The sequence below is a fragment of the Hemicordylus capensis genome, chromosome 1, assembly GCF_027244095.1.
Source record: "Hemicordylus capensis ecotype Gifberg chromosome 1, rHemCap1.1.pri, whole genome shotgun sequence".
Taxonomy (NCBI): Eukaryota; Metazoa; Chordata; class Lepidosauria; order Squamata; family Cordylidae; genus Hemicordylus; species Hemicordylus capensis.
Window position 1 is genome coordinate 269,229,585 of NC_069657.1, and position 13,713 is coordinate 269,243,297.

Sequence of the window (13,713 nt, forward strand, 5' to 3'; positions counted from 1 at the left end):
TGCACTCCAGTGCGTCTTGCCCTGGTGAGTGCCGCTTCACTCCTTTCATTAGCAGAAAGGACTGAAATGCACGCAAAAGCTGTAATAAGTGCTTCTCTCATGATTAATAAATGCATATATCATTGTTTAGTAGCCACTCTGTTCAACTGCCATACTTTTCACATTCACTTTTATCAGGGTACTTTTATGCAAAGTTAAAATATGATTATTACTGTTATCGGCATTCAATCTAAATGGGAAAGTAATTGAATTTAAACAGGAGATGCCCTCAATTTAAAGCCACAGGGGAAAATGATTAAATTTAATAGAAGGCAAGGTTTCTAAACACAGGCATGCAGGAGTTTGCGCAGAGTTCTGAAAGTGAAAAGCGAAAGTGTTATGCTGCAGCTTAGGAAATTGTCGGTGGGAAAGTATGCCTCTGTTAACTGGGCAAAGAGGCACCGTTTAAAGTGGGTAACTCACTTGATAGTAAGTTAGATAGGGGGCGAGCAACTGGCCCTATTCATCCCCATCACAGTGTCTTGTCACTGGCTGCTGCCAGTTTCTACTTCGTGTTTGTTTTTAGATTGTGACTCCTTTGGGGGACAGGAAACTATCTTATTCCCTTTTCTATATAAAATTCTTTGAGAACTGTTGAAAAGCAGTCTAGAAATAATAGTAGTAGTAGCAACAGCAGCAGTAGTACTGTGAGGAGTTTAAAAGAACCACACAGCACTGTGACAGGACAAAGACATTCTCACTCACTCTTTCTCTCTTTGAAACGATTATGTTTCAATTTGAGTTTCATTCATGTCATCTCCAGATTTTGTTTTGTTTTGTTCTGGGCATAAGTGTTAGGTGCCTTAAAAAAAAAAAAAAGACAACAATTACAGGTATTTGCATTTCCGTATGTAAAGGCAGAGATGAATCAAGACATCTTTTCTTTCTGCTCCTTAGATCCTCCCTTTGGCACTTGTTTTCGTTTAATGCTGTGTTTATTAACTTCCCTTGATTCTTCCACTTCTTTCATGCCATAGTTGCCATTCCTGTGTCTCTGTCTTGGTAGTCAGGCTCTTCCAGGGCCAGCTCTAGGGGATCTGGCACCCAGATGCAACACTCTGTTGAGTGCCCTTCGTTATCGTGAAAAATAAAAATTTGGAATACAATTAGTGTGTATTCAAAATTTAATACACAAAGATTTTATGTAATTATGTACATAATATTGTATATAATATAATTATGTATTATTATTTTTATTTTATTATTATTTTGCATTTATATCCTGCTCTTCGTCCAAGGAGCCCAGAGTGGTGTACTACATACTTAGGTTTCTCCTCACAACAACCCTGTGAAGTAGGTTAGGCTGAGAGAGAAGTGACTGGCCCAGAGTCACCCAGCAAGTCTCATGGCTGAATGGGGATTTGAACTCGGGTCTCCCTGGTCCTAGTGGGTTTAAGGCAGATTGGGTGGAAGATACTGTATGGGACGGAAGTCTTAGGAAGAAGGCTGAAGATGGAGTCAGAGCTGAAGGAGGAAGGGCAGGCAAAGAGCTAAGGTGCCTGTTCCCTTTCAGGAAGTCAGTTTACCAGGGAAGAGAGTCATTGCTGGCTAGATACTGATGACCTGGGGAATGGCTACTCAGTTTTAATAGTTAATTTGTTTAATTGTTTATCATGTTGTGAACCACCCTGAGCCATTTTGGAAGGGCGGTATATAAATCTAATAAATAAAATAAAATAAAGAGAGACCAGATTGAGGACTGCAAGAATTCAAGCAAGCCATCAGGGAACAGCAGCCAAGCCTGTTTGAAAAATTCAAGGCTGAAGAATCCATCCCAGCTGTCAGAAGGCAGGCCTGGCTCAGAACCGTCCAAGGCCTGTGGCATTTAAAGGGATAGCACACCTTTGTCATCAGCTTCGGTGATTGCCACTTGAAAGGACAATTAGGGAGAACTGGTGGAAATGTCAGTTACAGATTCAAACTGATATTATAGGAGGAGAGCTGGTCTTGTGCTGGCAAGCATGACTTGTCCCCTTAGCTAGCTCTGCTCTGGTTGCATATGAATGGGACACTTGATGTGTGAGCACTGGAAGAGATTCCCCTCAGGGCATGAAGCTGCTCTGGGAAAAGCAGAAGGTTTCAAGTTTCCTCCCTGGCTTCTCCAAAGATAGGGCTGAGAGAGATTCCTGCCTGCAACCTTGGAGAAGCTGCTGCCAGTCTGTGAAGACAATTCTGAGCTAGATAGACCAATGTTCTGACTCAATATATGGCAGCTTCCTATCTTCCTATGTTCCTACACGCAAATAATGTGCCATGCACAGTGTGGCACACAAAAACATTATATCTCACCTCCAGCCCCTCACCTCTGGCTCTGACTTTACAAGAAGTAAGGTCTCCAGGATAGCTGAGAAGAGATAAGTATCTGCCTCTCAAGCTATATTATTTATGGCATATAGAAGAACAGGTTCATTTCTCATGGGGTTATGAAATCTCATGGCTCCTCTGTCCCTTACAGATTATTATGACATTTATATCCTGCTCTCCCTCCAAGGAGCCCAGAGCGCTGTACTACATACTTAAGTTTCTCTTTCACAACAACCCCGTGAAGTAGGTTAGGCTGAGAGAGAAGTGACTGGCCCAGAGTCACCCAGCTAGTTTTATGACAGAATGGGGATTTGAACTCGGGTCTCCCCAGTCCTAGTCCAGCACTCTAACCACTACACCACGCTGGCTCAAATAGTCCCTACCTATGCCTGTAAATTCTACTCAACTCAAAATAATCATACTGAAAATTAAATTGAACATTATACTGCATTAAGCAACTAAAACATACTGCATTTTTTTGCATTTTTGCCCTGGATTTTACAGGCACTGCATGTTTTGCATTCAATACTCTGCCATCCCCAGAATCACAGACACAGAGTGATTCCATGCTTGGTATCTCCCCATTTCATAAAACATACATCCCCCATAAGCACCCCCTCCATTTCTGCTTACTGTTTTTGAAATAGGAATGATAAAGGATGCTTCTTCTTTGAAATGAGACTGTGCCTGTGGTCTTGCTCGCTCCCCATGTCTCCTTTCTCCTAGCCCAGAGCAAGCAAGGGGAGGAGGAGAGCCTCTGGTCAAGTTTGAGAGTCCCTTTGCAAAACAAAGAGAGTCCCTTTGTTTTGACTAGATGACTTGTTGACTCAGACTGAGCCAGAGCCCAGAGGGGGCAGCTGGGAGAACAAAGGGAAGCCACCCCACCCACCCCCACTTCTGTGAGTCTGTCTGTCTTTGCATTGCAATCCACCCTTGGAATCCATTTAGCTGCCTGCAGAGGATTCCCTGTCCTGAAAGAGACAGAAAAGCCTGTTGCTTTTCTTCAAGTTCCATTGGCACCTTCCCAGACTCCAGTGGGTGGCGCTCCGATGCTACGCATCTCTTGCTTCATAGAAAAAGCCGGCCCTGGGCTCTTCTATGTACTATCTCTGTACTATGGATTCTCTGTACTAAGGAATGTACTAAGTCTTTGCCATACATACAAAAAGTAATATTACTTTGTTTCATTTAGTAGCTTCAGTGGACACTTGATATTTTGTATAGGGCCATGGAGAGAGAAGATTTTATATTTATGAATGTTTGGGGGACTATATTAAGAGTGTGATTTATTCATTTATTTCTAAAACACATTAGTTGTTCTTTGCAAGCGCTCACAGCAATGTGCAACAAGAAAAAAATGGATAAAAAGCAATAAAAATAATAGCACATTGAATAAAGCATCATAAATGGCATCCATCACAAAGCACAGGAGCAATCAGAAATAAGGTACTCCTAATCCAATCAATGGAGACAACTTAACAGCAAAGACTAAAACAAAATCACTGTCTCAGCAGCAATGGGCTTAGAATACAATAGAATCATGGCTCAATAGCCTAGAAATGCCTTTCTGAATAAAAGCAAGTTTTTACTTGCTGACAAAAAGAAATCAGCACCACATCATTACAGGAGATGGCCTGGGATGGAGGACTGAGTGCTATTTGGAATACTCCATCTTACATAAATTGGAATTTACCATTAGGTCAGAAGGTCAATGCTTCGCTTTATAACTGTGGCCACCAGAGGGAGATGCATTGTACTCACAAAATAAACCTACATAATAGGCACAAAATGAGTGGTACTTCTGGATGTTGGGAAGTAGGGGTGTACAGAACTGGTTTGAACCAAAAGGTTTTGGTGTGGAACCAAAAAGAGGGATCCAGTCTGAGTTTCTCAGTTTTCATTTGCTAGTCCTTTTGTCCTCTTTGCTAAGCAGGGTCCCCCTGATTTGCATTTAAATGGGAGAATACATGTGAGCTTTGTAATATATTCCCCTTAGGGGATGGGGCTGCTCTGGGAAGATCATCTGCAGGCTTGCATGCAGAAGGTTCCAAGTGCCCTCCCTGACATCTCCAAGATAGGGTTGAGAGAGATTCCTGCCTGCAACCTTGAAGAAGCCGCAGCCAGTCTGGGTAGACTAAACTGAGCAAGATGGGCCAATGGTCTGACTTGGTAGAAGGCAGCTTCCTATGTTCCATGTTGGAGGTTTCCAGTTTTGTGTGCATGCACAGATGTTTTATTTGCAGAGAAGCATTCAGAAATAGGACCCACCATCTTCAGCCTGAAATGTTATCACCTAAGTAAAAATAGTCATGTGTGAGATTTCTAAATGTGTAGTTCAGGTCTAATTGGAATTTCAATTCTTAACGTATTTACTTGGAGCAGTGCTGATTTCAGAAAATTGCTTTCTTGCCAAAAGGTGAATTTTGGCACAGAGCACTCTAGATCCTGTTCTTATATGGACCTTATGCAGTGCTTTACCAAAATGTATAGATGCTTGAGCACACACATGAAGGCAGTTCACATGTGCAGCATAGCCCCCAGGTTGGGGCAGCCCAGCCTGGGCTTGGCTATTTGTGTAAAGCATTGGGATTGAGCCCGATCCTGGTGCTGCCCCTGGGCCAAGCCTGAGTTTTTAACCTGCTGTTTAGCCAAGGTTATGCAAACCTATTGTTCGCTTAATCTCAGCTGGCGATCATCTGGGCGATCACCGCTGGGTTAAATGGCTTCCCCCAGCCTGCCACCATTTCCAGCAGCGAGCCGGGGGAAAGGAGTGGTCGCATCAAGTGCGGTGGCTGTTCTAACAAGAGCAGCCACTGTGCTCATGCACCCTGGAATGGGCAGTGGATTCATAGTTTGTCATTGAAAATCTTATATGCTACCAAAGAATCTACACTCAGAACACTTCAGAAACAACAAAACCCAGTACCCCATGAGTTAGCAACCCATGGAGGTGGTTGGCACCCTCGCTCTGGGCCACCCCAGTACCCCCCAAGTGCAGTTATGGGGCTGCTGAAACCTCCATTCTTCCCTATGGAGAAAAACCTTAAAGCCACTTGTGGGGTGCTGGGGTGGCCCAGAGTGAGTGGTGGTCTAGTGCAAAGAGGGTGCCAACCACCCCATGGGTTGCTAACCCATGGGGTCCTGGGTTTTGTTGTTTCTGAAGTGTTCTGAGTGTAGATTCTTTGGTAGCATATAAGATTTTCAATGACAAACCATGAATCCACTCGCATTGCTAACCTTAAAGACATATAAACTTCAAAAATCACTTAAAAACTAGCCCTTTGTCCAATTCTTTTCAAATAATTCTGATAGCTTCCTGGCCCCTGTTGGGCACTGCCACCCACCACACTCTGCTCTAGTCCACCCCTTTGCCCTCAGCATGAAGCTATACATTTGCTGACACCTCCCTGCTTCTTTATGGAGAAAAACCTTAAAGACGCGTAAACTTCAAAAATCACTTAAAAATCAGCCCTTTGCCCAATTCCTTTCAAATAATCCTGATAGCTTCCTTGCCCACCCTAGGAACTACCACCCACCACACTCCACTCTATGACACCCCTTTCTCCCTGACATGAAGCTATACATTTGCTGCAATCCTAATTATTCCCTATTAGGAATTCAAAAATACTTTAACAATTCACCAATAATCAGAGGAGTGTCCAATTGCCTTGGGGTTTTCTGGGTGGTAGGCACCCCTGTCTGTCTACCACCCACACTGCTTTTGTGCCCCTAGGTGCTCCACAATAGGGGATATGGATTGGTCCTGGTCCCATTATAGTCTATGAGAAAAATAATTGAAAATATTTCAAATATTCATAAAAAATCGTAATACTGTCCGATTGCTTCAGGGTCTGGGTGGTTGTTGGCACCCATGGGTGCTCCACAATAAGGTATAATGGCCTGGTTCGAGTCCCATTATACCCTATGAGAAAAAATAAAAATAATTTTCAAAAATTTATAAAAAATTGTACAAGTGTCCGATTGCTTTGGGGTTTGGGTGGCAGGTACCCCTGGGTGCCAGCTACCATCCTACCAATTTTTGGATGTCCAAACTGGTTTGAACCAGTTCAAACTGGTTCAAATCGAACGACCCCCTGTTTTGGTTCGAATTTGAACCTGCAGCTCGAACCTGATGTCTGGTTCGGTTCGAATTTGAATCTTCCTACCACCCTGGTTCGAATTTGAACCGGTTCGCACATCCCTAGATGTGGGAGGGGGCAAGTCCTCCTGCTCCTGATTCCTGCAGTTCCTGCGCTGCCGCTCATGTGGGCATGCATGGAGGTAGAGGGGAGGGCGGCTGCTGCTCGTCTGCAGTGCACCCAGCAATGGCCATGAGGTTGTGTGAATGACCTCACTCACTGGAATAAATGGACAATAGTGTAAAGACTCACAAGTAAGGAAAATGGGTCAAGAAAAAAGAGGGGAAAATTGAAACGATTCTAGCCCAGGATCTTTACATCTCTGTCACAGTGAAATCCCAAAGAAAACTGATCAAGCCTCTCCAAGTGTATTGGGGCTGCAACCCAAAGTACATAGCATCAACTTCCATTAAATCAATGGAATTCACTTCCTAGCAATCGGGTTATAATCAGGCTGAAAGGCAAAAATCCTCATGTTGTATTCCAAGGCTGGTCTGCTTCTGTGAAGTCCTGGTAGCTACACTGTCATTTAAAATTGTTAATACAGCTGATTACCATGGTTACCACACAGATGCATTATTCACCTTGTTTGTAATTTTCAACTGCACACTTAGAAAGGAAAAAGGAGAACGCCGGAAAGCACATTTGAGAATTACAGATTATCCTTCCTTACTGACCTCGTAGGGGACTGCTAGGGTTAAATTAGCTAATGTTTTTGCAGAGTTCTGGATTTGTGAAGGGCCCTTTGTACTAGCATTATTATGGCTATTATGAGGAGGAGTAATGTAATATTTTGATACTGGCAGATTTCTTGAAAATATTACATTTGTTGACCTTTAGCAGAAATATTCAGTGGCTTCTTATTCATAGGGAACAGGGAAAGAGATGAAAGACAGCCTTGTGATGAATGGAAAGGCAATAATTCAGTTGTAAGGGCCCAGATCCATCTCTGAGACCATTTGCAGATCACTTGGGCTGCATTTGCACGTAATATGGAACTGTGCCCCGTGCCCCATGTCCTCCTGCTCTCCCGTCCGAATTCACAAGGACTGGAAACAGTGTTCTCTCTAACAGGGTTTCCCAGATGTTGTTGACTACAACTCCCAGAACCCCCAGCTTCAATGGCCTTTGTTTGGGGATCATGGGAGTTGTAGTCAATAACATCTGAGAATTCCTGTTAGAGGGAACACTGGCTGGAAAGCTCCCTCTCTGCAGTCAGTGAGACTGCAGAGAGGAGGGTGAACTGGCTGCCAGGGCTTCCTTTTTGACTGAAGGACAGCCCCGGCAGCCCTGAATTCAGACATAATGCTGGCACCGCAGAACTGGAGCTCCAGGTGGCTAACCTCACTACAAACCAAACAAATCACTGTCCGGGAAGGGAAACTGCGGGTCCATTTTCTGCCGTAACTGCAGTTGCCCACATTTGGATGTTTGGAAATTGAAACCAGAGGCCCCTTCACCTCTGGTTTCATGTTACTTGTGATTGTGGCCTTGATGTCCCTAAATGTCACAGCTGGTCCTGAGCCCACTTAGCTGCAGCAAAAGGGTTGAGATTCCATTCTGTCCAGATAAACTACCTTGAGTTGCAGAGCTGGGAAGGATCTGTGCCTGAGGCCTTACATCTGCTGCCAACCAGGACAGACAGTATTGAATTAAATTTATGTGATCTTATTTTCATCTTATACTCCTGTATTCGCCTGTGATGATCACACTTCTGTTGGTTGGCTGAGGGAGAGCATATATTTTTAAAAAATCATATCAGCTGCAAGCAGTTTTGGGTTGCTAGCTTTCCTTAAATCCCATAACTAGTCTGTGGCCCAGTTTGTACAATTATGGACCACTGATTCATTTCCTATGATGGAGCGGAGTGGGCCCCTCCTGTACAGTATGCCCCTCTCCAGCCTACAGCTTTGTGTGTGTTCTTATATGCACAATGCCCTGGTGTGGGTGATTCTTTCCCCTCAAAAGTGGGATACGTGTGATTAGATAGCACAGTTGGGCCATGATGAATATGGCTGCTGCTGTTGTTTTGTTTTGTTATGTTATGTTTTGTTTTGTTTTATTTTATTTTATTTTATTACCATTCTGCTTTTCAACAAAAAAGTTCTCAAAAGGGTTTGATCAATAAGATGGTTTCTTGTTTCAAAAAGGGCTCACAATCAAAAGATAAAGATAGGAAGACACCAGCAAAAACCACTGGAGGGATGCTGTGTTGGGTTGGATAGCGACATTTGCTCCACCCCTACTAAATATAAGAAAGTCACAATTTTTAAAGGTGCCTCTTTGCTAGCAGGGTGGTTAGCAGTGACCACTTGCATAAAGCGCTCATGTCACCCATTATGGGAAATGCATGATCAACAGGTGGGCCACACATACAGCCTTCTACTATGACCAGGGACTCACAAGCCCAGTAGTTGTATGAAGCAGACACATATGTGCAGAGGGGAGCAGGTCCAAGATCCTATCCATGCTGAGAAGTCTTGGATTTGTGGAAGTACCTAGTATGACTCTACGAAGCTGTTCTCACGTACACCGTAACCCAGGCTGGGGAAGCCCAGCTTGGGTTAGGCTGCTTGTGAGAACTGCTGGGATTGGGCCCTATCCTGGTGGGGCAGCACTGCCTAGCCCAGGTTTTAAACCCAGCTTTTAGCTAGGGTTAAAGCTCAAGCAGGTCTGGTATAGTGTGTTCGCTAGGCCTAAAATGCCCGTCTCCTGTGGGAATCCTCCAATGCACTGAACATGTTGCACATTGCATTGTGGGATATCTGGAGGCTGAGATGCATCGTCCCAGCCTCTGGAGCTCCACACTGCATGGTGCAGCACGGATCCCAGCAGCATTTCTGTGCTCGTCTGGGGGGAAGGTGTGTTGGAGCAGCCTTTCACCTCAACTTCCTCGTCATGTGAATGACCCCCCTGAATTACCACATTGCCATCCCTTCAACTACATTCTTCTCTCTCAAGCACAATATGTGCCATGCAACTTCAGTATTCCGTATAGTGTCCCCTTCTCCCACAATCATTACAATAATTTTTTGTAATACATTTATTTCTTGACTTGATCTTTGACGTTCCAGTGAAAGATAAATAAACATTTGCACACAGAAAATAATTACTGTATCTTTGATTCATTTGAACTCTTGTAGGTCAAATCTTCAATCGTGAACAGTGAACTTCCCTTAAGGTATGTGTTGCTTGCTGTTACTTCAGTAAGTCCACTTACGAAGTCCACTGTTTTATAAGTCGCATGTGTTACTTTTGCCTTGTTCTTTAAATCCTAGAATATATGAACAAAACATGGGCTTCAGGAATTATGCTCAGCATGGCACTGACTGAAATGGTGAAATGCTCATAAATTCCTCAGTTCTCACTGTTTTCAAGATTTTTTTTTTTAAATGAAGGTGTGTCAGTGGGGAATTTGAACAAAAAGGGGGCCTTTGGGGTTGGAGGTCTCTGTAGTTTCTGCTTTGAAGAATGACTCTTCCACTGTTATTACTGAAGGACACAAATGCAGAATTAGGTTCTTTACATCATGTTCTTTGTCTTGTCTGTACTGCAGCAACATTTACTTGGCGGTAACTCCCACTGAAAACACTAGTAGCACATACTGTGTTTCCAAGAAGGGCTGGACATGGGTAGTTATCAAGGGTTTTTGTTTGTTTGTTTGTTCCAGAGAGTTGATGGTTCATAGCTTATATAGTCTATATTCATCAGACCATTCATCTTTAGATTTCAGAAATCCAAAGAGAGGTGGCAGTAGAACAAGAGAAAAAGGTGTTTACACTATATGAAGTTGTGACTTTTCCAAACCAGTGCTGCTACTTTGTAAGTAAGTAAGTTTTATTACAGTCCTTAGACCAGCTTAACATTTAAAATAATACATTTATGATTTACAAAATATTCAAATTACTAATACAAGCTCTACGAAGTTTGGATGCAACAAAATAGAACTTGGCCACATTTATAGAAGTAACAGATTTAAAATTTGACAGCAAAAAATCCAAGTAAAATTGATCCATATGGCCAGGATGATTCTTTAAGAGAGGAACAATAAACTTAATATGAGCATCCCTATAAAATTGACAATACAGAATAACATGAGCAACTGACTCTATATCCCCTGAGTCACAAGGGCAACGAAGCAATGCATATGGAACTCATTTATATTTCCCGTCTAAGAGTGCAGAGGGAAGGGCATTCAAACGAGCAAGGGTCAATGCTCTCCTAAAACATATGATCTAAATAGTCAGCTGGTTTGTGGCTGAAGTTTTGAGAGCCTATATAGATTCCCCTTGATAGTCGAACACACACTCCTCCTGAAGATCTATGTCCAACAGTCGTTGCCTAACAAAGCATATCGCCTGATCTAAACCCCTCACTATAAGGTTTTCTTGGGACGTGCCCCGTTGATGCAATTTCGTTTTCAGAGCTATTTCCCATTTAGATGTAAAGCTGTCAATTAATACTAAAGGCACTAAATCGACTGGGAAGAAAACCAAATGCAGCCAGAATTTGATTATGCAAAACCAGATTTTCATTTTCAAGGTGGTAACCCCAACCTCTCTACGAAGAGCAATATTAGCTGTGTCTCTGGGGGCTACCTAGTATAGACAAGGAGAGTGGGGAAGCAAAGCATGCTCACCCTTCTGTCACTCTTGAACTAGAACCTTGATCGGCTGTGTGTGAACTCAGCCTCTGGGCTGAGTAGTCTTCAGGGCCACATTAGATTCCAATTCACTCTGCTCACTTTCCTTAAAAAAAAAAAACCCACAGCAAACACAAACTGTATATGTTTTTCTCCCTTCCTGCTCTGTGATTATTAATTGTTGTTCTTCTCCATTCCTGTGCTCCTCCTCCTCTCTCTGTCATGGTCCAAGATTCATCATTCAAGGAGGGCGGGGTCTGTGTTGAGGGGTGTGAGGAGAAACATTAAAGTCCTCACACAGCAGAGTATGTATGCTCTCTGGTGGTAGAGAGGTTTAGCCTAAGAGATTATCTGAAGACATTAGGCTGAGTTAAAACAAATAAATAAAGATGTATTAAGAAACTAAAACATCACATACTGAGAGAGACATTGAACACCATACCAAAACAGGCACTAGCCTTCAACAACAACGGAACAGTTTTAACTGACTCTAACTGACCAAGTAATGATGAGATCTAGTAACATCAAGTAGGGATGTGCACGGAACCGACAGGGTGCAACAGGGGAGGGGGCTGCCCCGCTGGTGAGTGAGTCCTTAAAAGCCCATTGGGGCGGCAGCGTACCTCCCTGCTGCCCTGTGCCGACGTTTACTGGATGTACCTGGCAGTAGGAACTGTGACTGTGCACGTCACTCGCAGGGGCTCACGTGCCTGCTCGCAGGCCAACTTGCATGCTGGTGGGGAAAACACGGTGGGGGTGTATGAATGCCTCCGCCCCTGCCCTTAAAGACACCCCCCGGCCGTCAAAGCTTCAAGCCGGCCAGGGTTCGAACCAGTTTGGAGGCCCTTCCGGTTCGTACACATCCCTAGTAACATCTCATCATGTCTCTAGTGGCCAGAAGAGGTTATTGAAGTGCTAAGAGCAATGCTTTAGAACTCTCACTTCTAACAGTCTGATGGAGGGTGAATGAGACTGGGATCAGGAGTCGCCCCAGGAGAGATCCTCTGAAGCAACCAGCAGGTCAGAAACTCACATAGAAAGGGGAACTCCAAAGTTCCACAGCCATGCCTCCATATTTTCTGTCTGAGGAGATACTCTCTCTGCTTCTCTGACACAGAGGACTCTCCCCCAAGACATCTGCAGTGTCAGATGAACACTGCTCTGTTACCAAGACATGTCTAGAGAAAGCAAGAAGCTCCCCAGCTCTGCCATAGCCAATGCCTGTGGAATCGGGCCCAGCCTCTTTTAGCCCAAGAAGTTTTCCTTTGAGGTAGTGGGTGGATCTTAATGAAACCATTTTACTGCAGGACTACCTAAGCTCCAAGTTGTCTCCAGACGATTGCTGGAGCAACATTCCAAGTTCCCCAATCAAACTTGTAACTAGCCCCACACTGGGCCATCTGTAGTTCTGATCACCTATGACCTTGCCTGGATTCATGCTGTGCTTGGCCTGAAAATCCATGCAGGCCAGTACACCCCAAACTGGAAAAGGACACAGGTTGACATCCAGACTAACACTACACCAAAGCTGTTGCACAAAGTGGGAACGGCGATTTTTGACAACCTTCCCTTCCCTTTGTAAGCCACCTGGGCCTCCTGGAACTAGGGCTACAAGACCCTCAGGGACATAATTTTATGAGACACAGGTGACTGCAGAGAGAAGGGGAAACAAATCTAAACTTGTCCTTCCTCCACTGTGTAACATAAACACTGGAGTGTTGGTGCAGCATTAGTCTGGATGCCAGACACTATCTTTCTTTGTTTTTATTTTAAATAAAGTTTTATTTTGTTCTGTTATTATTTAACACACAAAAAATGATAGTGCCACTGATGCAATATGTAAAGAAGAGATAGATGAAAAAAAGTATTAGCCAGCTTTTTGTGGGGGAAAGGTACCCTTGATTAGATATTCTGAACATTGAGTCTGGAGGAAGCCAGAATTAAAATAATGTATACAACAAAAGTTGACGCTTTGGCCTCACAGATCTCAAAGATAGTCAAGCATTGATAACTACTCTGTTCCTCCATTGTCATTTTGTTTTTTTCTCCTCACTTTCCACCCCAAATGAGAACACTTCCTGGATAAATTATTAAAGGCAGTTGTAGCACTAATTTAAAATATTTGCCTGTGGGTTGGCAGTGTCCAGGGGCGGATCCAGGGGGGTGCAAGGGTGCAGTTGCACTCCCTGTGAATTAATGTTGAGTCTTGGAGATCGGCAGTAGCAGAGAGTAAAAAAAAGGTTAACTTTCCTCCCAGCCCTATTAGTTCTCCTGGAGTCTTGTGCTCCTCCCCCACTTGGAATTTGTATGGAACTGCAGAACCAAGGAAGCTGGCTGTTGGGCTCCCTCCAAGAAGGAAAGTAAAGCATTTTGTAAAAACCAACCCTTTGCTCTTTGTGTGTGATTTGTAGGGATGTGCATGAACCTGTTCGGAGGTAGGCTTGTGCCCGAAACATTTTGGAGGCCATTGTCAAGGCCTCCGAAACGTTTCAGCACTGGGGTGGTATTTGGTGCTTCGGTGCCGGAGGGGGTAGTACTTTAAGGGTGGGGGAAGGTGTACTCACCCCCCGCCGTGTTTCCCCCGCCGGC